This window comes from Poecile atricapillus, chromosome 10 (assembly GCF_030490865.1).
Source record: "Poecile atricapillus isolate bPoeAtr1 chromosome 10, bPoeAtr1.hap1, whole genome shotgun sequence".
NCBI lineage: Eukaryota > Metazoa > Chordata > Aves > Passeriformes > Paridae > Poecile > Poecile atricapillus.
Window position 1 is genome coordinate 7,303,298 of NC_081258.1, and position 27,500 is coordinate 7,330,797.

At 38.9% G+C, this 27,500-nt stretch overlaps 1 protein-coding gene across 6 annotated transcripts in view; it reads right to left on the bottom strand.

The window, feature by feature from the left end:
* Window positions 1-27,500, bottom strand: part of ZNF536 (zinc finger protein 536) — a 340,166-nt gene that overhangs the window by 234,313 nt on the left and 78,353 nt on the right. For all 6 annotated transcript variants that reach the window (XM_058846306.1, XM_058846307.1, XM_058846308.1 and 3 more), the window contains one exon: window positions 4,932-5,050. The gene's annotated coding sequence lies outside the window, so the exon portion shown is untranslated. The remainder of the gene's footprint in view (window positions 1-4,931; window positions 5,051-27,500) is intronic.

Below are 27,500 nucleotides of genomic sequence, written 5' to 3' on the forward strand. Positions count from 1 at the left end.
ATGTTATCTTGCAAGGTATTTAAAGTACAAGCAGCAGCCTCCTGCCCACTGCTTGTCTCCATTACCAGTGGCTCCCTTCCTGGAACTGAGTTTCTAGGCATGAGAAGTCACTGCCTTCTAAGGCACTGGATTCAAAAGAGCTTTCTAATAGTTTATTAAAGCAGCTCTAAGGCTTTTTTTCCCCCCTCCATTTTGGTAAAATATTTATTCTTTCTTTAAAGAGCAGTTTGATAGATGTAATCATCTAAAGAATGTCCTGCCAGTTTTAAGTTAGTCACAGATACAGCTGTGCAGATCATGTTTCCTGTCAATACCAGAAACTTGTCAACCCCCTTCTCTTACCAGTTCTTCCCTCTTCAGCTATGTCACATTCAGGCTTTCTTGTCTTTGTCTGCTAGCACCTTTCCAGACCCTCTCCTTACTTATCTGCTCATCAGACAGACGTTTTTACTCCCCCCAATAACTTCTTTCCTGTTGACTTCTGCAGTCATCTTCCGTGCAACCTACTTTCCACAGAAACCTGCCCAACTTGAACACAGGATTATCATCCTCACCTCTAAATCCTCTGTAATGCTTACAAAAAACTAGGTAACTAGTGGATGAGCTAAAATGCAGAACATCAAAAACTTTATGCAGTGAAGGATCTGGATAATGTTGTAGGAAGACATTTGAGCAAAGGTGGTTTCCTCTCATGTGCAGGAATAGTGACCTTATGAATGCTACAGAAATGATATAAAATTACAGCATCGGGTCCCTTGTCTTTAATGAGGACAATTTAACTCCAGAGATAGGAAGATTCTTCTGCACAGATGCTCTTATACCTACTGCTGCTGTTAAAATTAGTAAAAATATTGCTGCTAATAACCGTAGGGGAAGGATTTCACTTTTATTTTAACTGTGAATTAAATTTCTGTCCTGTTTATATTATGTTTGGCTTTGAGGCTTGACCTGTCAAACATCTTATTTTGTATATTTTGCAGATACAGGGGTAAAAAGTAAAATATGTCTATCTTGTTTCTAGAAAACAGTCTCTGGGTCAATTCTATTTAATTCTGCTCATACAAACTCCTCCACTAAGGGTACAGAGTGGGGTTTTCCTACAAAGCAACCACAAATTTAGTAAATTAGCCAGGTTGTATTCTGACATCTGTCAGAATACAGATCACCACCTTGTCTTTAATGAGACCAGCTTTGGAGAAAGACACTATTCAACATGAAAGACGATCTCAGTTTGCTTCATTATTTCTAACTGGCTCAACAGCACAATACAATGCAAAGCCAGTTCACATATTTGTTTATAAGTACAATTTCCCTAAGACTCTTATTTTATTTTTAATATAAAATACTGTTTTTTGTATGTACTAAAATGATTAAATTTGAGAACTGCAAGTTTTGTGAAGAAAAACTATGTGTTATAGAAATTTGCTTATTAAATGCCTACAATCAGATGCTGCATTCTACAGGCAAAGAATTTCTACAAAAGTACCCAGTTTCTAGCTGTGTAGCTGTGATTTGCACATTTAAAATGATAAATTTAAGCCCATCAATAGTAAATCAATTGCAGGTATAAAAGATAAAACTGAAATAATTCATCATATCATTATAGGAAAATACAAAGAGTGGATGTAATGGGTCATTTTGACTTTAAATTGAAGTCTGTTGCTAGGTTTTTCAAGGACAATTCGCTTTACAAACCTTTAATGTATACATAAAAATCATCCATCAGCACATCTGATCCAAATATACTAATGATTTTTATTGGTCAGATCTTGAAAGTGAGGTTTATTTTTATGGAGTATGCATTAATTAACCCAACATGTACTATCTTCCAGTATATCTAGCCAAGTACTTTCATTTAAACATGTTTATTGTGAAATGTTTGCATTCCCAACATTTGTGGCCCACACACAGACTATTTCATACTTCACTTCTGAGCAGTTACAAAAGTTAAAAGGAGTTATTGTTTTTGATTAATGCATTTTTGGGGACTTTTTTTTAAATGTTCCAAAACTACGCTCTGAGGACATTCCTCTACATGCAAACATTGAAATGTATTTATCTTGAAAACAGAGTATTAAGTGAAAATGTGCGGGATTCACTTTAGTTTGTTTCAACTTTCGTGTGGAAAGTGAACATTATGAACTTTTGTGTATCATTTGACTGAACTTATGCAGAATATTAATTGACCAATTTGATATAACAATCAATCATAAAAAGAAAAGCCATGTACACAGATCCATGGAGTGGTGCATTACAGATGGGAGTTCTAAGGCTGTGGCTGTCATCTTTTGATTAAGAAAAGGAAATGATTTCACTAAAAAGATATTCCCTCTTGTGTTGTTTTGTTTTAACTGAGTTTGTACTTTCCACCGAACTGGACATATTTATTGAGACTCATAAGTTACTTCACGGTTACCAACATCACTGTAATCTCAACAAACTATCTTTTTTCTTGCCAATTATCTAAATATCATAACTATAAAATATCTTAAAACATTCTCTATAGTGTAAACATCTTAGCTACAAAGCTTTAAGTGTAAACAGTATGATGCATCAGAATGATTTTAAGCGATGTTATAAAAACTGCTCTTAAAAACTAAACAAAAATGTAAAGCTTCCATCTGTTTTATGATTTTTCCACTGTAGAACTACTGCTGTGTGCCAGTTTACTGAACCATGGCTTGCTAAAGAGATTGCTGGGGTCACAGATTGAAAAAACAAAGAGCAAGTCTTTAATGGCTGATTTTTTCTCAAGTCTCCTTGATACAGTTTGAACAGAATTAAGTGCATGGCAGCAGAAAACACAGAATGTAGAAATGCTCATGTCGCCTGTTGCAAGGGGGACCCTTCAGAGGAAGATTAACATTTTGCAGAAGATGTCGTTTAAGCAATTATCTGAAGTTCTTTTGTGACTGTATACCTACACTGTCACCACCAAACAGCTGCTATGCTGTGAGGCTCTGCTCTGCGTATGTACAGAGTTAAATACAGATTGTGGGTCTGCATCAAAGGAGGAAAGGCACCCACACAGGCTTAGTCTGTATGAATCTTTACCCCAGAAGGAGAGAATCGTTCTGGACACTGTTTTCACTGAAAACTGAGAGAAGAGAAAGCCACATAAGGGGCAAAAACAAATACATTCTTAAACACAGAACAGCATATTTAGGAATTTAAACTAAGCAAATAAGGAACCCACCTAACTACTCAGGGCAGAGCTAGACTTTGCATTCTTCTAAAAGCCACAATGCCTTCATGAAGTCAGTTTACATCATACAGCAAAAACTGGATAACTTATCTACAGCAAACTACTTCAGCACACACTTAACTATGAACATTTGAATAACCCCACTGCAGCCTCAAGATCATCCTTCCACACATTTATGCACTATGCTGAAATACATTTCCAAAATAAACCTCATTCACTTCAGTCAGTCTTTCCACATGAACATGGCCAAACTGCACAACTGCAATGTGGTAGCAGTGTTTGGGTTGGATTCTCCCAAACTGTGAGAAACAGCTCAACCAGGCTGCCACTTTATTACTTTATCTGTGAATTATCCAGAAATAACATGAGTATTAGCGGTCATTCCTAATTTAATACTTGCTAGACAGCAATCATCAGAACTTAGAGCCCCTCCTTGCTTCTGGGACCTTGTCACCTGCTGCTTAAGTCTTGGGTAAGAAGTTTGTATCCTCACTGGAACAAACTCAAGGACCCAGTTATATATCACCAGTTTCTTCCAGAAGCTCTGGTGATGATGCATTTCCACTGAGGCTCCTATAGCCAGGCAGTCTGAGTTCATACCCCTCCTACCTCCTCTACATACACAACTACCACCTAGTGCAGAAGTTCAGCCTGACATGGAAAAGAGTCAGAAAATAAACCCTTCAAAGGAAACAATCTTTTTACTGTCTGTTGGTCTACAAATTCTCCATCTTCTACTCCATGTGTAGGAGAAGAAAAGTAAGCAATCTGTCATCACAGAGAGGGACTCTGTCTCTACCCCCTGGTGTGACTCCTGCACCACATAGAGATCTGGCACACAGCTTTGATGACACTTCCTAAATGAATCCTGACAAATTCATGGGTAAACTGTGTTACCCTTACCCCTACAAGAAAGGCAGTTCATGTCATGAGAACAAGTGACAGGATCAAAGCCCCAGTAAAAGATGCAGTACTTTGTCACAGAATTGCATCGATGCCCTTTCAATTCAAGTCTAAGACTTCCTTTTAGGGTTCTCTACTTGCACAGGATAAAGTCTGGTAATCCTTGCTCATGCAAATATTAACCACCATTAGGAAGGTTTTACTTTCGATGTTACAAAGTGAAATCCTTGTGTATGTCTATGCTGCAGTCCCTGGGGCATTGCACTTCCTGCAAGCTTTGAATTGGCTGGCTCAGATGCCAAAAAGCTTTCTAAGAAACTGGAGAGCCAGCCCAGTGGTACTGCACTGTGAGCCTTCCAAAGGACAACGTCTGCAAGAGTGGCAGCAGCTCCATTGCAAACATAATCTGCACAATTCAAAGACTGAACATACTCCTTCATATCCATATTCTCCTCTGCCACCAGTCAGTCCAATAAAAAGCATCTAAAGTCACAAGTAATGGGTCTCCTTCCCTTAAAGAGTATTATTTGAGGATGGAAAAGAAAAAGGCCTTTGACCCACTATATCAGCTGTTTAACAACTGTCAGGAAAAGGTACATTTGTCAAATACACAGATACATTTTAGCTCTTATGTACCAACCCATTGCATCCTTGATTTTCTATGTCTGCAACAGAAAATACTCTATTTCATGTAATTTTCAGGGATTCAACCAGAATACAGGTATATTTAGATATCTCATATTTAGATATTTGAGACTCTCCCACCTTTCTAGGAATTATTTAATTCAAGAACTGATCACATTGTATGTGCAATATGTCTTACCTGCAGCCAGAGCAGAGAAGTCTAGTAGTCTGTGCACATGTGTAGGGAGAGGGGACAGACATCAACACACTCTGGGGTTCAGGAGATCTCCTTTAACCTCTTTGCCTCGGTTTCTCCATCTGCAAAACAGGGTAAAAATGAGACCTGAGTAAATATTATAAAACATTGTAATTCAAAGTAAAATTTTGAGTTAACAGCATTAGAAACACGTAACTACTTTCTGGTTTTGTCTGTCTGCAAAATTTGGAGCATATGTGCTGTACCAATATTAGCATGTCTTCACAGTCAACATCTAGAATGAATGCTTAAATATTCATTGACTTCAAATTTCAAATTGAAGTTTGAATTGACATTCATTCTGTAGATGTAACAGCATCAACCATTAATCAGGGAATAGAAATAATACCACTCAATTTATATAATCTACATACTGTGGTCAAAATGTATACTTCTAGATATATAATCTCAAAATTTTAAAGTATTAGCTGCTTAAGTAGATCATGTGGTAAGTCCCCTCCCTCTTCTAACTGGCTGATTTATGTAACTGAGCAACCAAACAAAAATTCTGAGATGTATGTTCAGCTGAAACGTTCACAATTTACATTGTGTATTGAATCAAGTAAATACGTAACTCATGCAATCAGGGAACAGAAGAAATAACATGATTTAGGTAACTAGCTATGACTATAAATTTATAAATAATCTAAACAAAAAACTCTAGGAATAAAAATTTTTAAAATGCATTATTCACTGAAGAGTTCTGCAAGTAACTACTGAATAAATACTTTCCACAGGGAAAAAAAAATCCAAAATGTACCTAAGGAGTTACTCTGACTTGTTTGTTCAGATCTACCTACCCAGTTATTCTTCCCTCCCTTCCTCCCCCTAAAACTACACCTATATAAATGGAAATTCAAAGCCTATAGTTTCTAATGCACTGTCTTTGTGGATTAGTTAATTTTTAGGCAAGTTACAGGAGTATCTAATGCAAACATTTACATTTACTAAAAGGGGGGAAAAAGAAATGTGAAGTTACCAAAATCATTATAGCCATTATTTGAACAGAACATTTCAACCCTGCTGAATGCTTGCATTCTTTCAGCACTGTCCTTCTGGTATCTTTTCCAGCCCTTTTTTTAAACTAAATTCATACAGATACCATTGACCAGCACAAGTCACTAAGTGCATTTCTTCCCTGTCATTGCTTTGCATTGCCCCAAATAATATCGTGCTTTTCTCAACTTTTTGGTTACTGTGCAGGTTTTAGAAGTCTTAATCTTCAAGGAAATTCACTATGGTAAAGAATGAGAAAAGAAAGGAGGAAACACAATTTAAATGAGCTTGTGTCTTCTACTTAAACTCCAAGAGACATAATCAAACTTTGGAAATGCAATTTCCAGATAAAGATAAAAGCTCCCGTGTTATGTCTCTGTAAACCAGAACACAACTGGCACTTAGCAAGTTGTCCTGTCTGCTGATGGGAACAGCACAGATGAATCTGGCCAGTCCACTTGCACTTCCCTTTCTGAAACCAGTAATAAAGTTTGAGAGGGGTTATTTTTAAAGCAGCTCTTAGAGTGTTCCAGCTCACTACTGTCAGCTTCAGAACACAAATGCAATTTGATTTATAATTACATTTTTAAAACTAGCATTAAAATAACATTAGAGGGGTCATAATCTGAACTTTTTAATAGTTAGGCACGTAGCATACATTTAGAAATGGATCTCCAACAGGATTCATCTGGAACATATTCTGACTGGAATTCCTTCCTTCAACCATTTCAGTACTCTGCTGAAGCTGGTGTGCCAGGAGGCCATGGTGGAGCCCTGTATTTCGGCATAGCTTCAAATGGAAATGGACTGGAATACGCTGCTGAACATCTGCTAGTCAAAGTCTTTTCTTGCATTATGTTTAGGCCCATGTTTGTAAACACCAATGGGTAAGAAAGTGCTGGAGAGTCTGGAATTAGGCCTTCACTGAAAAGACATGTTTTACATGCATTGAAAAACCCAGTTGGCTCCATTGCTTCTGAATCTTGAAGCCACTTTAATTTTCCTGGCCTCTGGGGCACAGAATGATTTGAGTAGTTCCTAGAGGTCAAGTTCTGCTCGTGCCAGCCAAAACACACATGTAGTGACAAGGCAGCATCCCCAGCCACTGTTCCTACCTGTTCTCCCAGCCGTGCAAACAAATCTCACAGGCATTCAGGGAACCTGTGCCTGCACCTCCTGAGCACAAGATGAGCTTCACATGGGCCACAGGTCCTTGCAAATTTTGCTTTGTTCTCCAAGTCCAACCTTCTGATAAGAAAACTTTCCAGCTAATCAGCTCTGCACTGGTACCTAACTACAACTTCAGAGGCAAAAGGCAGACAAGGAATTCCATTTCTGAACACTAGTGCTGAAGTAAATGAGCTATTAAAAAAAAAAAAAGTCTGTGCCTTAAAACCAAGTTTGAAATTTTATAGGCTTTTACTCCATAATTTGTACTTGAGCCTTCTGTTATTTTTAAACAAATCTAATTTCTTACAGCTGTGAAATTTACATTTTAAGAGTGTCTAGTGGCCATGTGCATTAATTACTTTATTGTAATATTTTAATGAGTTTGGGGTTCAACTCTGAAAGAATCCTTCTGAATCCCTGTTTCCCCACAGAATTACACTAGAACCTGATTCAATCACAACTTCACATACCCCAGTCCAAACCCTGACGGACTTGCACATTATTTTCAGTTGTTTTATGAAAGCACTGAACTTTAAAACTGGCTCCAGATTTTAGGACTTCTCACAAAACCAGCATTTCCCTGATTCAGAAGCAGAGCTAGGCTTTGAGGAAGTTTGTATTTAGAGCTGAACTTGTTGGCTGAGCCTCATCTCAATGAAAGGAGGTAGCAAAATGCCAAGTTCAGCTGTGACAGTTAACATTTGGGCCATTCTTGTTCAAAATGACATACAATGATGCAATTGCTTCCATCTCAGTGTAAATGACATAAAAACATACAGGGCTAAATGATTAACCTCCCTAAGGAGTATCTAAATTCACCAAGGCAGATTGAAATGCACTACTGGAAGATTCCCACCTTTGTAAAAAACCTGAAAAGTACTGCAAGTATCCATACTCTTGCCCTTTATGGATTTTGGTGATTTGTGTCTTACTAAATTATTTCTTCTTCATCTATGAGTGTGCATAAGCAGTGGTGGGACAAAGGTAAAATGAACCTGTTTTTTCAGACAGTTTTCCATAAGGATTTACTGTCTGTTCTTGCAGTGCTGCAGGTGCAAGTGCTCATCTCGTGACCCAGGCAGAAACTTGCAGACCATCGAGGATCTCTAGAATTTGAACTGAAGAGATAAACCTTCTTATAACATCCAATGCACTTTAATTCTCTATGAATAAGCTAAAGATGCAAATCCATAACACACTGAACAATGGGTTCAAGTACAAATACAGATAAATGCAGGGAAAGTGGGACTGTCTGTGTTTAGTTGACTGTGATAACAGAAAAAGGTTCATCAGCTGTCAAGTGCCACTGCACACACTGCACCCACAGAGTCATGCTTGGAAATCTGACCATTTTTGTCCCCAACTCTCACCTCTCTTGGCTAGGGCAAATGCAGAATTGCAACTTCAGTGAACTACCCAGCTTTTAAAAAAGCATGTTTTTAAACCACTTACAATAAGAGCAACAGTACATTCAGTACATGCTTTTTATCAGATTGAAGATAAACTTTATTATAACTGGTGGAGATGGTATCAATGATTTGTGGTCTATGTGAATTCTGTAATGAGAAATGGTAATCTGTCTTGGGGCAAACAATATTGTTCTGTTTACTATGCAATTAGCAATATTAAGTCAAGATTCTATAACTGATAGCTGAAAATAGGGGTGGTAGGAAGAAACTGGAAGCACTGGGAGCTGTCACAGGACAATTATCTGAGGTCTATAAATTATTTACGGTACTTTAGCCTGACATTCCCTCTCATCCTCCAAAAATTTTCCTCAGTGCTCCAGAGATGTTCACTGTAAAAGTATCAAGACTGTCAGCAGTTTGGGGCAAAGCCAGAATCTCTCCTTGTTGCGAATACTGAACATACAGTATAGTGCAGGAACTTCATTTTCAGAGAAGCAGCAATAAAATTACAAAAAATCCTTCCAAAAAAGAGTTTTACTTTGAAATAATAAACCAACAAGCACGACAAAAAGAGGTGAGACCTAACCTCCGATTCCTGGCATATTTGATGTGAAATGAAGACAGATATTTCCCCTGCATTTAATCTCCTCTTTAATTTTATAAACTGAGTCCCACACCTTTCTGTGACCAAAATCCTGCACTTCTTGTTTACTCTTAGATCAGCCTTAAGCTACCACCATATGGAGCTGGGAACACCACAGACAGAGCAGAAACAGCCCTTAACTAATGGTCAGAGTAAATTGTGTTGGGAGTCAAGTGAGGCCACTCTCAAGTGGCTGGTTAAGAAAAGGCCTGACCTATAATGGAGCTTCTGTGTAAAATAATACATTTTTTACTTTATATTGTAAAGGACAGAACCATAAGTATGATCAGCCACAGAAATTCCACAGCCTTTTTCTAGTCTGTTCCTTAGCTGTACACGTGCAGTCCAGCCCTTTTGGCTCTGATTCTACAGCAGTAAGAATTTTGAGATTACCTCAACAGGAGCCCAGACAGAGCTACAGCACAGAGCTTTCACAGCAAACAAGCAAGACCTATAAAGTGTTAGGGTCCTCCTTGCTAAACTGATCTTAAAAAAACCCCAAAAATTAATCAAATTATCACATTCTTAAGGTAGCCAATGGCATTTGTAGCTCTCTGGAAATGTGATGCTCCACAGAGAGCTCTATTGCACCCAGCAGGCAAAAGCCACATTTAAGGTGGCATGAGGCAGCAGCGCTCTGGTACACGGGGTGTCACAAGGCAGCCTCACAGCCCCCCTCTGCACCCCTTTTCCATGCTTTAAATTCCCACATACCACTGAATAACATCTGGCTGATCCAGAAGATTAGCAGCTTATTCCACCTTTGTTCTCTGCCTTCTTTTAGGATGAGCAATCAATGATGCCACAGCAGGCAGAACCCTCGGCACAAAAGCTAACAGAATTGTAGAATGTTTTAAGGAATTATGTAAAACTAAGCAGAGAGTTATGGAAGGGTATTCCCACACAGTATCTCTGTATAAATTCTGATGCTACATGGAAGGGCTCTCAAATGCACTTGACTTTCCTGAACAGTGCAAGGCAAAACCAGCATCAAATGACTGCAAGAGCAGCCTCTTTAAAACTGATAAAAGTACAAACAGTTTTAATGAAGTGTGCAGTAAATTTGAGGGTTTCCTTTGTGCAAAATAACACTGCATCAGAGTTTCACAGCAATAAAACAAACACATACTGTTAAAATAAATGGGAGGAAAAGAATGATAGGAGTATAAAACTTCATGTTCCTGTACATAATATCTCAGTGACTGGTGGACATTATGCACAAACTTCTACTCTTTTTTAAAATCCACTCTTTGGAGGGAAAAACACTCAATACTTGGTATTTATAGGGCTTAATTCCTTTTTCTGAGGAGGTCCTGGGTCAGGTCATTCTTCATCACTACTGTTCAAAATTTATTCCCAGATTAAGAACTTCCCCTACACTAATAAACAGGTATAATAATTTTCTCCAGAAAGCATTTTTTTTCTTTCAGTAATTAGCCTACTTAAATGTTTTAATGGAACTACTGGCATACAATAGCACAAAAGGTCCTCTGACCATAATATAAAGTGAGAGATGAGATTTCTAAAAACTTTTGAATGAAGGTGGTCTAGGATTGACAAAAACAGACAGCTATAAAACTATATTTAAAGGTCATAAATTAGGTACTCTCTTAAATGTAATTCAATCATTCACTGTTATAGGAGCTTGATTCTATTAGTTGTCCTATGCATTTTACAAAACAGAACTCCATTAACATTATTCACTTATAGCTTCCCTCTATAAGTGGATATTCTGCTCAACAGGCTTTAAATAGATTTTTTTTTCCCCCTCTGAAATTGCTATTAAGCATACTTTTACTCAGAGGGCAAAGTAGGCATAGGATTATGCTTGTACTTCATGCAAAGGATACATTTTCAGCAATCAGAACCACATTCCTATGAAGTAAAAATACTCTATATAAGCCGATTGTTTCTATCCCTCCTAACCTTGCTCAATAAGGACTCTATTCTGATCTTTTGGGTTACACACAAGTTTTCCAATTTGGCTGAATAAAGGTATCTTGTTGGGCAGCTTCATGAGCATATTCTGTGTCTTGAATTCTGACCTTGGCATGTTCAAGGTGGATCTCAATTATAAGATGCTGCTCAGAGAAGGAAAAAATACTTTAATAAAAAAAAAAAAAAAAAACAACAGGATTTTTTTACTTTTTTCAGTTAAGGAATACATTATAGAAGTCCTGCTTTTACATACCTAGCTTTAGGGAAACACTAAAATTGTAAACCTTGATAAAGTAACTACAACACATATATAGCCACAAGATTTTTGGAGCAATTTGCCTAACCCTTAGTTACATTTCATCCACAGAAACATCTACTGTAGATCATACACGTCTGATTTCATGTTGGTTTTACTGTGAGTGGTCATATGCCCTCACCTCCCAGAGCTGAGATGACTGTGCTGTGCAGTCAGAGGGGCAGTGTGCCGGGCCAAAGCGCAGATCCCACAGGCAGTCTCAGCGGATTTCAGCCACCCTGCCATGCCGAGCCACATGCCGCAATAATCTGACACGCGAACACACTCTGACCCGTGGAGGTGCTGCAGTTGCAGCGGCACAATCCGTACATAAAATATGCATATGCTCAGAGCCAAATCCTCTTTCAGCTGGTTACCATATTCTGTGTTCATGTCTTACTGCTTAAAGCAGGACACATGGCAGAAATCCTACACTGTTGTTCTTCTCATTGGCCACGCCAATCCCAGATAATCAAGTCAGGGCAGATACTCTTTTCTCAGAGGAAAGGGTTGAATTTCATCTGACCACTGAGCTTCAGCTTGCACTTGAGGTTCTAATTTTCTTCTGGTCTTAGCCCATTTCTGTCTTGCTCTGGCACACACTGCCCTAGTAAGTACATTTATTACCTCAGTAATTCCTCTGAGGGCTGTCTTACTTTCACTTTATATCTGGACTCACATAAGCATCTCCCCATTTTACAAGGAAACATTTATTAGCCTCTGATAGGAGCTTCCTGTTCCCCCTGCAGAATCCCATTGTCTGTTACTCTTCAAAAGCAGGCTAACAAATTGCACCCCCCCTGGGCAGCTCTGGCTAGCGGTGTTTGAGCACTGGCCATGCAGCATGGACATAGACAAGGCATGGAGGGGCATTCCAGGTGATCTTCCTGGCCTGTTTACAAACCTTTACTCAGCAGGCCACATTCAGAGCCAACATGGGGCCCTTACACAGTGGTACCTCTCACCAGCTACCAGCATGGGGTGACCCTGCCATTTCTAGGGTGCCCCATCCATGCTCCTTGTTCATGCCCTCAGGAGCAGTGCAGAAAAGACCTGTGAAAGTCTCCTTCACCCAAGGATTCCTCAACTATGAGGTTGATCTTATTACTTTGGGACACTTGAACAGTAGAGGGTAAGCCTATTATATCATAAAAACAGGGATTTCTGCTGTAATTCTTCCAGTTCACAGCTAATTATCTTACTTGAGAGCTGCTCATGGGATTTTTTTTCCAGGTAGTTGTGGATCATCACTGCATATTCCAGGTCCACCCTGCAAAAATCCTCAGTGTAGCAACTATTTGATAAAGTTAGTCCTGTCCAAAAACTGTCTAACACTCTAGTTTTCCAAAGGAAACTTTGGCCATGATCCACCCCCCAACCACAGAACAGACATATCATCAGAGGAGGTAAAAAAGTATAATTGCTAGAAAATAAAATTGCATGGATTTGCCCCAGCTGTAGGTCTGGACCCACCCTAGGGACGAGATGAAGATTTCAATGCACAGTCTATTTTGCTGGAAACCATGTGAAGTCTCTCATCCACATCAGCCTGCTATTTTTCACTTCTATGGGAGCAGACAACATTCGCATTCAGCTGCTCCCTTATAAATAAAAAACATTTTTACATGGGTGGACTGGAGTGGCCTCTTTTTTCCCCCCTCTTTCGGTTCCCATTATTTTATATATTACACACATGTTCTGTCAGCGAAGCTCACTTTGTTATCTGAAACATCTGTGGTACCCTGCTGTGGAGAAGGCCAACACTGCTGCTGCTGTTGCTGCCTGTCTTTATTAGCCACTGATTTGCTGATGTCGTCCTCCGACAGCTCCAGTTGGCCTCCGCAGCACCGGGGCTGCACGGCACAAATGTGGGGTTCTGTGACCTGCCAGAGGGGTGCTGTGGGTTCACAGTATGGCACTTACCCTCTAGAGGAGGGCATGAAACCAAGGTTTCATGTGGGAGCTCACACAAGCGCTGGTGTTTGTATTTCTAAAGAAATGTCTGTGAATTTATCTGCAGTGCCATTGCAAGGAGGCACATCCTCATCAGAACGAAAGGAACTCCCACCTGAGGCTCTCATGAGAGCTGATAATATTTTTTTATTTTTTTTTTCCAAGTGAAAAGTTACCTGGAATTGATCTCCTTTAGCCTTATTTTCAAGTGCATTTTACAGTTATAGTCCTGACATACTGCTCAGTCCCACGAAACTCCCTGGGATCTACTGCTGCTGAAAAGATTATTGCCTAAGGTATATCAGTCTGGATTTCTTATGGAGTCAAGACAAGTTTTTAAAATATCAACTTAGATATGAAAATATGCATATGTTTCTTAAATAATATATTTATAGATAAGTTATTCAGGTCGCCTGATAGGAAATGAAGCTATTTCTATGTATTTTATACATGTACTTTCAGCAAGCAATAGCACTTCAGTAAAATCAGATTAACCATTTCCCCTCTGAAAAATCAAAACCCTCTTATCTTCATATGGATTTCTTATGCAACAGATGAGGGGAATATACATTCCATAGAAAAATTTGAGAAATGATTGTTAAACCACAAGACTTAACAAGAACATTAGGGGAAGATGCAAGAACAACTCACGAAAACACTCACATGGACCAGATTTCCAGCTGATGACATTGCTTCTTTGGGTCTACTGTTTTAAGAAACTGCTTTCTAATACAAAGTTAAGACAATAAGAAGTTAAAGGCAGTTCCGCTCCTCTTTTAAAAAAAAAAATCTGTTTATTGATGACACAAAAATGTGAGCTGAGCTCTGACTCCCATAGGTGCACTCTGGCTTCCTTGTAGATTTTTCAGATCTCTCAAGGACTGGGAGCCTGATACAGGGAATAGTTATGGTATGGAAGCATCACATGACTGCTGTCACAGATCTTTTACGTGCAAGTCAGGGTGCACATGTGGCCAATTCAAGATTCCAGATTGAAGACTGATGTGGAGATAATTATAAATTAAAATAAAACACAACTTTTGAAATAACACTGTGTTTTCTTTACAAAGTAATTGATCACCTAACCCCAGCAGGAAAGTTCAAAAGTTACTATATAACAAAGTGCTAGTAGCAAGCAGCTTGCTGTATCTTTCAGGATCAAGACCATGATGACAAGGATAGAGAACCAAGAAAATAAATGCCACAAAGACATCTCTTCCCACCTCAACCTCCTTTTGCTTGGAGCATTACTTACTTTTAAATTTGGTTTGTTTATATTACACAGCTTTAGTGCACCAAAACATCTAAACTCTGTGCAGAAACAGGAAGGATATTTCCATATTTAAAATCTGAACCTCATTTCCTATTCCCTGAAAATAACTGAGATGTGATATCACTGGTCTCCAAAATAATTTTCAGATTCCCCACTAACAGTTTGGTGTGCAGTACAACAAGCTTCAGAACTGCTCCCTGGTTAATTCATCGTGTTTCACCAGACCAGGAACTAATCACCGAGTCACAGGTTGTTCCCCTCGCTCCAAGCATATCCTCAGAGGGAAAAATGGGGTGGGATACTGTTGCCACTGCTGCCTCTTGCTGGGGATTGTCTAAAGAACATATTTCAAATCCTCTGGAGGCCAGGGAAGTCACAGATGTTTTCCTCTACCAGAGAAGCACAAAGCACCTGAGCAACAGCAAAGATCTGATCTTAAACTTGCAAGATAGCTCTTATTTGGAGGAAAGCGTGAGAAAGGAATAAAATTAATGTAAAATTAATTCCAAAACTTGGAAGATGAACTGAAAAGTCAACTATCATTATAAATTTTAAAACTGCAAACAGATTCGAGCAGGACAGTTTTCGATCTGTCCAGATCCTTCTGCAGGACATATGTACAAGATAGAAAAAGACTTTACATAAAGAAATATGCTAACTTGAAGTGAAGATATTTATGGTTGTGGGAAAAAGAAAAAAAATTAGTGCAGTGTTATGCTGGAATGATAGTAATTTCTCTTTTACCCTTTGTGTGTGTCACCGTCTATTGTTGAGCAGCTTTTTAACATTCATCTGAATATTTCATCCATGCAAAAATTAGTCCCAGCATCTTTTTTCTGAATAATGTTTGGCGGTCATTGCTTCACAACTGCAAACAATCCTTTATTGCTATTGAGTGCTACAGTCAGGCTTGTTTCACGCTGGAGGTTAGAATCTGATCCTAAGTCCATTAAATCACAGAGTCTTTTTAAAGTTTGATCTTGAGAGGATTTGAGTTATAAACAAAGGACACTATACATGGGGAAAGAAACAACAGAAAACTATGAACTTATGACATTAATACAACCTCAAGTTCAAATTTTGTGTGTGATTTAGCAAGAAAATTCTGAGCTTTCGGCAGCAGCACATATGCCCTGGCATGTGGGCAAAGCTAAACTGAGCATTGATGCTCACATCCAAAACACACATATGGATCCCATTTTACTATAGACGTGATTCTTCATGTGCAAAACATGTGTCTGACTGGTTTTCTTTGGCTTTTTAAGATGTGTTTCTTTTTCTCTGGTGGGGGCAGGGAGCAGAGAAGTAAATAAACATTTTGCATGGTCCTTGAATATACATTATCTATGAAGAGAACAGCCTGGGATTCAAGGGCAGGTAAAAAGCCTGGACTTCAGCTAAAAGTATCAATTCCAGCAAACAACCAAGTGCCGACAGAGAGAAACTTAGTCCACTCTACATCTTCTGCAACACACTAATCTATCCCACTCTGTAATTGCTAGATAGGAAAGGGAAAAAGGGCTCCAGATGCTAATAACTTGGAAGTGGTAATTAGAGGAGTCCGCATTACTGCTGCGAGACTCCCATCTTCCCTTGATTACTGGAAAGGAATTTTTTTCCAGTGGGTCTCCTTCTCACTTCTAAAACAAGCAGCACTTCTGTGCTCCTAAGCCTCAACTCTGTCTCACTAAACACATCAACAGGAATTTGATTGGGCCCAGAAAACTTTCTCTGCCTTCCTTAGCATTGGAGGATGCTGTTTCCCATAGAAAATGTAGGAAAATATCCACAAGGTTATAGGGCAACCTAGGAGGGAAGCACCACAAGCCCCAACTTTTGGCTATACAAGATGAAAATTGCCTTCTACAGCCGCAGCCTGAGTGTGACAGAGAACAAGAGAGTCTGCTTCCCTTGCTTTAAAGGGTAACAAATATCTTTAAAGGCTCCTTGAGCATTTATAATCTCTGGGATCACAGAGACAAAGTAAGTCTGGAAAGGGTCTGAACATCGCATGAGAAAGTAAAAGGGAAAATACACTTATCACAAAGAGGGAATGCATTTGTATTATTATATTGAAATAGCACAAGGCTACAATGACAGGCTATAAATTTTTCTCTTGGACTGTAACCAATATTTTCCATTTCAAGTAACAACAGTGTAAGAAAGAGCAACCAGAATTAATAGGAATTATGGACATAAATTGGTAGGTACTTAGGTGAAAAAGAACCTCAAATTCAGCTGCTGTTAAAGGAGAAAAGGTTAACTAGCCCTGTGAGCAACCCTTGGACCCATTTATACTGCTGACAAAGTGACCAAAAAGGTATGCTTAGATTTTATCAATGATGCCATCTTTATAATTTTCAGATTCATAGCCCAGAATGATACAGTGAATTTTTGGCAGTGAAAAGCGTCTTGTTTTTATGCCTGAAATTTAACATTAAACATAACACTAAACCTAATCTAGGATCTCAGATAATAATAGCAGTGATAGTAACTACATGGTTCTGCAGTGATGAGAATTAAGTTACAGATATTTCTCACTTCTACTTTTTCTGATTTGATATGTCATTTCATTAAACAACCATGAATTATTGAATATTAATAATTTTAAATCAGTAATGTGCCTTAAGATATACATGTTCAGACTATTAGTATTTTTCTTAACCATTTTGTTGCTGTAACTGGCTATTGAAACACTGGCTTCTTAGTTAAAAAAAAAATAATAAAAATCAACCAACCAGCCAAGGAAACCAGGACTGCAAGGAGCCTGTTAGCCAAAGCCAAGGTACATTAGCAAAGCTGGGTCCACAAGATGGGCAATCTCTCCTCTATTTTAAGACTCAGTCCTACATTTGGTTTGGTACATGTAAATCCACGTGATTTTCTATCCTGTCCATCAAACCTTGAGAAATAAGTCTTAAAACTGAAACTAAACCTGATAAGTCATCTTTTTTCCCCCCACTACACAGACTTCTAAAAAGGGAAGGATTGTGAATATTGTAAAGAAGTAAAATCAATGCAAAGTGGTTAGCACAGGTGTTGCTGTTATTGTGCTCCATTTGGAAAGCCCACACATTCAGCACACCTTCAATTCGCACACCCAGCTGTGTGAGGTGGTGGGCTATTGTTAGTTTACAGGTTTACAATAAAAAGCATGAAGTAATATTGGCAAGCTCAGGAGCTTTTTTTTTTTCCTTATGATGTCTCCCTGCATCTATTTATCTAGTTCTCCTTGCTTTGTTTCTGCTTTTATATTCAGCATATTCAAAAAAGGGTCAGGAGAGGTTTTAAAGATGTAATGCCACGTTCAAGCCTTTTGAACACTAAGAGAAAACCTCAAAAGGTTCACGCATAAAGGAACAAAGATATAAGGATAGCTTTGAACCTGAGGGGCTCTCTCACTGCAAGCAAGTGCATTGCCAGCATGTCACAGGTGTACACCACATGAGCAAGTGAAAAAATAAAATGCCTTTGTGAAGGGGTGTGATGCTGACGGGTCCGAGTGCAGAATGCATTAATCCCAGGGTGAAGGCGTGCATCTGTTAGATATTTATGTAGTTCCTACTAGTAGTTTGTACAGATATCTGAGCAGGTGAACATCAACAGCTTTGAAACCATATGTTAAGGGGAGCCTGGGAGAGGGCTGGGGAAGGCCACCAGGCATTCTGTGTCTGACAGGAGGGCAGGCACCCCCAGCCTGAACACAGCCTGGGAAGTCAGCACTCCAGGGCCAACCTCACACTCCTGCTGGCTGAGCTGGGGGACAGCGGGGCAAACAACCCAGTCTTCCTCTCATTTCCCCCTCCTGGAGCAGGAGATACCAAATCTGACCACACAACGATCATTTTCTTTCATGTCTCTCTAATTTTTTTCTTTTTTTTTTTTTTTTTGGTGGGGATAAGTAGAAATTTTTTAATGGGTTCAAAAGGGGTTTTTTGCAGAGTTGCATTAAGATAATTTTTAGATGTTGACTTTCGTTTGTTGGAAGAAGACAGAGTGAAGATCTCCGTCTCCTGGTGGTTACAGGAACACACCCCAGCAGAGAAGAGCCAAGTCCTGTTCCTTTGACTGCTTCAGAAATTGTTTTATTCTATTTTTTTATATTAACTCCAAGACACTCAGATTTGGGAATGACATGCATCAGAACCTGGGTCATCCCATTTTCCAGAGTGGTCTCCTGAGCACCAGACTGCACTCCTGGTAGGTACATGTATAATCACTGTTGATTCCAACCTGTTTTCAAAAGTAAAAAAATCAGTTTTAAGAAAAACAATGCGCTTTCAAAAAGTGACATTTTGTCTATAATGTTTAGTTTTTCTACTAAATATCCTCAGCAAGGAACTGCAAGAATTCATTCATCTTTGAATGAATTTATAAAACATGCTGAGAGGTCTCTGGCTGAAACGTATGAATATTTTTTAAGATTAGTACAGAGTATTAGAATCCAAAAATTGTCAGTTTATACACCCTTTTAACCTAGACCACTCAGTTACTCCTACCATACATGACTTTGGGGAAATTAAAGGAAAACTGTTTTGATAATAAATGTGAAGCTACTAAAGGAGGTATATTAGGAAAGTTTTCCTTCAAATTAAAAATTTCTGTAAAATGGAGAAAACCAATGTCTCGAATCCCCTCCACTTCAAACAGCCTAGAAACTACCTTGAACCCTCCATGGTTCAAGTTTCTTTCAAAGGTAAGGGAATCAAAAACTAGCTTGGGAGCCCTCTAAGACCCTATTGCTAGAGGAGTAATTCCACCTTTGAAAATCTTGGTGCGATGAAGCGAATTCGTCAAGAATTGCAATTTCATTTTGTCCTCAGCGGTCCATAGACACACACAGTGCTGGAGAAATGTGCCTTCCTCACCCTGTAGTTTAGCATTGCCCAAACTCTGCTCCAAACATTACCAGTCCATAGTAAATCCCACGAATTTCAACAGCTCCACTGCGGCTGTTGCTAAGTGCTTCTGAAAATATCTAATCACACCTCCCCATCCTCTTGTATATCTACCTCTCACAATATCAGAACACACACTCTGTAGTAGTAGCCCTTTTCAATTTATTTCCCACATACTTCCCTTGCCAAGAAGATATTGTTCATTCCTCCTCCTTCACTGAGTAATTAACTTGTTCCAATCCTTGGAAATGAAACACTCACCCCTGCTTTTGCCCCAGCCCTCAACAACCTCTTGCAAGGCTCCTCTTGAAGCTCGCTACCCCATGGGGTGGGGGAAGAAGACACCATAATTTCTCTGTGCTTGGCACCTGAGAGGGAATAATCACTTGTCTTTTATTGCTCTGCTTTCCTTTAATGAAGCACAGTTAATAAAGAAGGGGTGGGGATGAAGCTGGTGGTTTACCAGAGACCCACCACCCTTGTTGCTGGAGGCCCCTTGGAGTGCCCCCCACTCCAGCACCTGCTCTAGAGTGGGAAAATCCCAGTGTTGCTTCCATGGGAAGGACAACATCAGGAATGAAATCTCCACTCTGTATTAGAAAATATTAATTTAAATTTTTAATTTGGGGAGTTGTGCATCACACAGCATCTATAAAATGTGCCCTAAACATTCTCAGGACTACAGCTCGAAGAGTTGGATTAAAATTGAGTAAAATCAGTCTCTCATTCTTCTGTTTAAAAAATGAAAATTCATTTATTCATTTTAATTCAAAGATTTATATATGATTAAAATTACTAAAAGATGTCTAGCTTTGCTGCAATAAACTGCAATGGCCATCAAAATATTGATAGTCATTGGTAAATTACTTCTGGTGTTTAATCAATGTTATTTTTTTATCATCCAATTTTTTCTTCAAGTCAGCTTCTAACACTAAACTACATTTCATCAAGGTTGGTAAAATGTTTAGAAAGGAACAGATGTCAGAATATGGGGATTGCCAATAACACTGATGGAAGCCAGTAATTTCTTTCCTGTCCAAAGGCAAAAGAATGAAGAATAATCTAGACTGTATACAATAATACAAGATTTACTACAACATTAATGGCTATAAAAAGTAAAAGTATACAAAAGCTATCTCCATTTCTTTCAAGCCATCACTAAGGGCAGTGTTTTTCAATTTGAGACAATTTTTACAGGAAAATTAAAGGTCTACGTATTCTTAAACCTTTAAATATCCATAAAACACAGATGAAGACACAGGCTAGCCTTAGTTGCTTCCAAATATACTTGTATATTAGTCTATTGTGCAAGTTAATAATTTTGCCAAATCTCAAAAAATGTGGATGCAATCTTTCCTTTAAGAAAGCGGCTCAGCTTGTTATTTACAGATTGTAACATTTACATAAGAGTTTGGTTTAACAAGAGATATAAATATAGATAAAACCCTTAGGACTTCATTCTTTAAACTGCCCTCTAAAAATCTGCCCTACAATTTGCACACTGAATTTTGTGCAGACTATTCTTGGAAGCCTTTTGTGAATTAGGGAGAACTGACTCGAAACAGGGGCTGGTTAATCACAATTTTGCAAATTGTACGTAGCAATCATCCTCACATTGTGAAATTCAGATCTATAAAATGCTGATGTTTTAAAGCTGAAAAATAAATAAGCTAAGTAGGAGTACTTTGCTAAGAAAGAAAAAAAAAAAAGAGTAGAAGACCCTTTGCAAAGAAATCCTTAAAAAAAAAAAAAAAATAGAATAAGAGAAGTGGCATCATAAACAAAGTATATCTCCATTCCAGATCTCAACTGGAAAAAACATTACCAGCTGACTGTTCCTGCCCCAGTCTCTTGTCAAGACTCACCTGAATATACCAAGTTCCTGCATTTCTGAGAATAAACCTGCGAGAGTTTGGTATTTTGGAAGGCTCCTGTATATTCACCTATCACCTGGAGAAGCCTCCAGTGGAGGAAGGGCTGGAGAAACTCCACCCTTCCACGTGTCCATGTCTGTCCCTCTGTGTCCCCAGCCAGAGCTGCTGTGACCACACACCAGGAGTGTCACCTGGGCACCAACTGCAGCCACACGGGCACGGCACATTATGGTGCATGCTGAATGCAGGCACTTGACAATAATGGCTGGCAATTAATAGTTTGAGGAAGAAGGAGCAGAATTTATGTGGAAAAGATGATGCCCCAAAGAAGACTTTTTTGTTCTGCTTTAAGCTGCAGCTTACATAATTTCAGCAGCAGCTGACTCAAAATTCTTCTTTTCCACACAGGTTTTGCTATTCCTAACATTTAGGATAGATGAAGGTCTCTTTCTATTTGTTTTGCCTTATCTGTTACAGAAGGGCCTTGAAAACCTGACTGTTTTGAATGTACAAGGATATGCAGAAATTCATGCAAAATATTTTCTGTTACCAATATCATTATAAAGACAAGAACTTTCCATTGGGGTTCAGCAGTGACACAGTGTGTGTCAGTCACCTTCCTGCCATTCCAAGCCCCTTCACTATGGACACAAGTCACAAACAGTGGAAACTCTGTTTTCCTGATGTTGATCCTCCCCAAAGGTCAGGTTTCTTACCTCAAACATTCCAGCAGTTGCTTAGACTGCAGTTCAGGAATTTTGTATAACATTGCTTCTAGAAAGCAAATATTTATGTTAGTAAATACCATTAAAGTATTACTGTTATACAGGTATTCTCATTAGCAAACTGCTAAATAGGAAGAAGAGAATTTTAAACTAAATGAGTAAAAACATACTGTATTTGTGTATTAAACAAACTTAACCATCTTACTTGACCGTGCTAAGTGTTTTGTCAAACGTGAAGTCTGGCTATTAACTATTTTTATGGGAATTAATGTTTTTAGAATTACTACAGATTCATAGTTCATGCCTTTGCTGGGGAGAGCAGGCAGATGCAGACGGCCCTACAATGAACAGAACAAATAGGCATTACCAGGATTTCACAAATGTAGTGGTCAGGAGAAAAAGAAAAAGGAAAACAAAGGACCTGCAGGAATCTTATAGGGGGATGAAATAAGGAAATTCCTCTTGAATGGGAGAGGCTTACATTCATGCCTGGCTCTGAAAAGGTAGATCAGGGATTTAGCTTCACACATGATAAGTGAATATCCTGGGCATCAAGCTCAGTTATTCTGGCAGAGCACATTTACTCACACACTCCTGCTGGAGTTACCCCTTTTGTTGTCCTTTTCCCTTTTTTAATTGAAGAGAGCGTTTAGCCTACAACTTCATCATTGCATCTGAGCATCAAAAGGAAAAGAGTTCAGGAATCTCAAAGTACATATTATTTATTCAAACAGAACAGCTTTAGCAATTCTGGCCAGAAAAACACTTTTTAATATCTGGAATTTGTAAAGGATGAAAAGAAAACTCTCTCTTTTTAGTTCCATCCCACTGCTCAGATTGGAACCAAGATCTACAGAGGTAGAGCTGAGCATCTTCCTTTGTTTCCTCTGCTTGTCACTTTTGAGGCCAAGATGACATCAGGAGAAGCTCCTATGTTATTTATTAATTCAAAATAAACATATTTTTAAGGCCCTAACAGATGATGTCTCTTGTGACATGGGAAACTCAAAGCAGTGAAGGGCTGTAAGTGGGAAGGAGTCGTTCAGGGACAGGATCTAGGTAATGAATGCTCCCATAAAAACTTTGGAAGATTCTTGTTTGTTGTTTTGAAGACAACCTGCCTGTGAGTCCAGATGTACTCATCCAGACTTTCAAACACACATTTCAATGTGATCTGAGTTTAAATGTAAGACGGTAAATGAGCTATTCATCATCACACAAAATCATCTTAAATATCACCTGAACCATTTCACTTATTTGAGAAATGATGGCAGCTCTGAAGTTGAAAATACTGTATATTTCAGAGGTAAAATGCCCAAGACTGGATTTTTTAATTTAACATAATGAAGCCAAAAAAGTGATTTATTCCTTGTTTGTTACATCCAGTTATGCTGATAATTAGCCAAATGCTTTGCCTCTATGTTTTTGTTACCTTCCTGAGTATTTCTACTGAAAGATTTTACTCCTCCTGCAGCCCAGCTTCTATTCGTGATCTGAGAGCATTGTATTTTCTATTTGTTACTGTGTTTTAGGCAAAGATGTTTCAGAAACATAATTTTAGTATGGATTCAAAATTCAGAGCTCTTTAAATAAAAATAATTATGTGGCTGAGGGCCCCCACAAGACTCCAGCAGCAGGTGATTGGCAGTCCCAGTGCTCTGGGGTTGGAGCCGCAGGCAGTTCAGGTAGGGCACAGGGCAGGTGCTCACACACAGAGCAGCCCAGCAGTGTTTGATTCTGTCTGTTGACCCAGACATTAGGATGTTTACTGTCTGCATCCAACTCCTTCCCTTCCTGAAAAGCTCTGCAAAACCAAAGCAGCTCACGACATGTCAGCTTTCTGACGGATACATCAAGCTCTGTCTCCTAACATTTCTCTACTGCTTGGGAAGATTTGACCTCGTGGCTCTAACAAATCACACCAAGTGCCTGGACAGCACAAGCAGACATTCCTTCACACCAGTCAGAGGCTTGCAGGGCAGCATGAGGCATCTGCTTGAGAAAACTGTAGGCAGTTGCTTAGGAGCAGAGTAGAATGCTGCTTTACAGTGCACTATAATTTTATTTTTATTACTACTACTACTACTTAACAGGAGTACTTTGGAATGACTAAAGTTGTCTGCTCAAAGCCAAACTCTTGCCAGATGCTGCTGCTCACAGTCCAATCCGAGAACAGCAGAACTTCCCGACGCTGCCTCTGAAGGGATACAGACCTTGATTCCATGAGCCAGAGAGACTCAAGAGATACTACTAATTAAAAACAAAATATTCAACTCCTAAAAAAATTAAAAAATCTACAAATCAGCATCAGGGTATTTTAAATTATCCCATAACTCCCATAAGCAAAAGAGCTTGAAAATGTCTCTCTTTGGAGACAGTTTAAAGTATTCTTTTGGCTACATTCACACCGGCAAGAGATCCTACCCTTAAAGTTTTTGAACACTGTAAGATCCAGAGGTATTAGCCTCATCAAGCCATTTAGAAAAGTTTAAAGAAAGTAACAATAGGAATAACACCTTCTCTCAAAACCAATGAAGTGATAAACCACACAAGCGATCATGAGTTTCAAATTTTAAAAAGCTTTAACACTTTAAAAAATATGATACAAAACAATATATACACAATATAGGGAAGTGTAACGAGAGTCACCAAATCTGTTTTCTCCTCTGTGATCCTCATGGTCAACTGACTCTGGCCTCACTGCATTTGTGCATTTCAAGCCATCTCCTGCCTTGGACCAACCTGGAGCTGGTCTACACCAGCTGCAGCTGTACCTGCTAACTGGGGTCATTCTAAGTTTGTATTGAATAACTTCCTCTGTTTACCAATATTTTTAAGAAGTTCAAATCTAAAATCTCTGCAGCTAGAAATATACAACACGAAATGTGGGCAGCATAAAAAATTTGAACAGACACTCACAATTTACTTGGTTCCCTGTTAGGGGAATGAGAAAGATGCACATTGCTTCCATTATCTGTCCTTAAGTGTTTTTTGTCAAATTTTGACTCTGCCACCATTCTTCAGTGACAGACATTAGGTATGACATTTTTTGACACAATGTCAATAGTGACATCAGTAATATTTGACACAAGGCACATTGGGGTTATTTGACACAGACAATTGGATAGCTCAGGGCACTGGAGATCCAATGCATAAAGAGTTATACCTCCAAGTCACCAGTGAATATCTAGCCCAATGTTTTCTAGCTGCTACCAAATGATGGCTCCTCAGAGTCTTACAGAGGAGGAGTTTGGGTATATTGAACAGATGTCCAGAAAACAAAATTCAACACAATAAATTACATTAATCTGTGCCCTATGTTGAAACAGCATGGAATGAATAGTCAGTGACAAAGCTATTCTTCTACTGCTATCTGTAATTCCTTTTAAAAATGGTTGAATCCCTAAGGAGACATGGGAGGATCAAATGAGTCAGAGAGCACTACAGCTTCAGTCTCCTGAATAAGATTTCTGTCTCAACAGCTTTCAGTCCCATGGCTTTCATTAACAGTTAAATACACTTAGGGGAAAACACAAATGTGAAATCTTACTTTCGGTGATGTGTTTTCCAAATATTTCACAATTGGCTAATATACAGGACTCACAAATGCTGAACAGAAGCAAAATGAATTACATATATGATCACTCTAGAATTTCCTAGAGTGCCACAGTCCTGATTAAACAAAGCACTTCTACCTACATCCAATACAGCACTCATCTAAGCCCAGAGTCTTGCAATATCTGTTATGCATCTGGCTGAGGTCCCAAATCCTGCATCCAGCCCTGAGGTGCATTACTCAAAAGCTGGAAGCTGTGTACATGAGCAGACAGAGGTGTTAGTCCTGGCTACATCTGGAGCTCCCTGGACTTACAAGGACAGTCCCCTGCCCAAGGTACCTGGGTGCTTGGAGAGCAGCTTATCACTAAGCCAAAGATTTTGAAACTTAAGTTCCATTAAGTTATCTTAGACTGTATGAATCCTCCTTTGAAGCAGGTGTTTTACATTTTTGTCTTACTCTAAGGTTATGCTTGTGTTCAAACATGTGCAGTTTCACGGGAACAAAACTTCTTTAAGGAACGAGGTAATGTTTTTTCAAAGTTCAGAGCTCAACGTTTAACTTAGTGCCTCTTCTCATTTAATAAGTACAACTACCAAGTCAGAGTTAATTCATAATGAAAATGCAATACTTTTTTTCCTATTTCATATTAAAATGTGATCCACATTAGCCTGTTTATCACAGGAAGCCTTCTATATGACCAGGCAACTGCAGCATGGTTTTCAAACAATAGCTAGAACCAACACCTGGGCTACCAACAGATTCCCTAGAGCACTTTATTTATTTTAGATAAAGCTATTCTTACACCTAGACTCCTCCATCGGGTTCTGCAAATGGTGGCTTCCTTAAAAAAACCCAAAGCCATCCTATCTGATAAAATTAAAATCCATTAAGCATATTTACTGCCCCTTAAGAAATTATTCCACATTGTTACATATCACAGAAAAAGGCAAAGCACATTTTGTTCATAATTTGTTTGGACCCTATATTATATTGCAACATCTTAAAAAATATAATTTTTTTGAAAAAGCCTAAGTACAATATGTACTCTATTGCAACAGAAAGGGTTTCTGTAGCAAACTGTTGGGCTAAACCACTAAGGAAGCTCACAGTACACCACTCTCAGGAAGGATAAATTTGCATGTGCCTTCACAGAATCCATGCCCCAAGGCACTGCCACCTCCCTCCCAGAGTCAGGAGGGCCATGCTTTCACACATGGGCAAAAACATCTGCTGTTTTCCCATCCTCTATCCACAATGCCAGAGCAAGTATTCCATTGATCCACAATTCCCACCAGTCTTGATGTTCAAAATTCCCCCTTGGCAAAGCACAAAAATTGCTGAGCAGTAATACAGCCTCTTTCTCTGATGTTATTTACAACAGCAGGTATGGATCGAGTCTCATCTTGCCAAAAGCTTTACATCACAATATATCACATTCTTCTTGGTCCAGATTTCTGGAGAAGCATTGCTCTGGGCACTGTCTGATGAACACACCTCTGCTCATCCATCTTCATCCAAAAAGAACCACTCTTTTCTCAGTGGTGGACACTTGCCCTTCCCACAGCTCTAAATGATCTTTCCTTTCCCTGGTGAGCAGCATTAGAGCCTCATTGCTGTGTTGGAACATTCACACTGGTCACATACCATTTCATGTCTCAACCATTCACTCCTTCAGCAATTTAATAGTAAAATATAAAAGGAAACTCACCAATCACTGCACCCTAATAGTAAGTTCATATAAATTTTCAGCGTGGAATTTATCTGTGGCATCAACTGAGA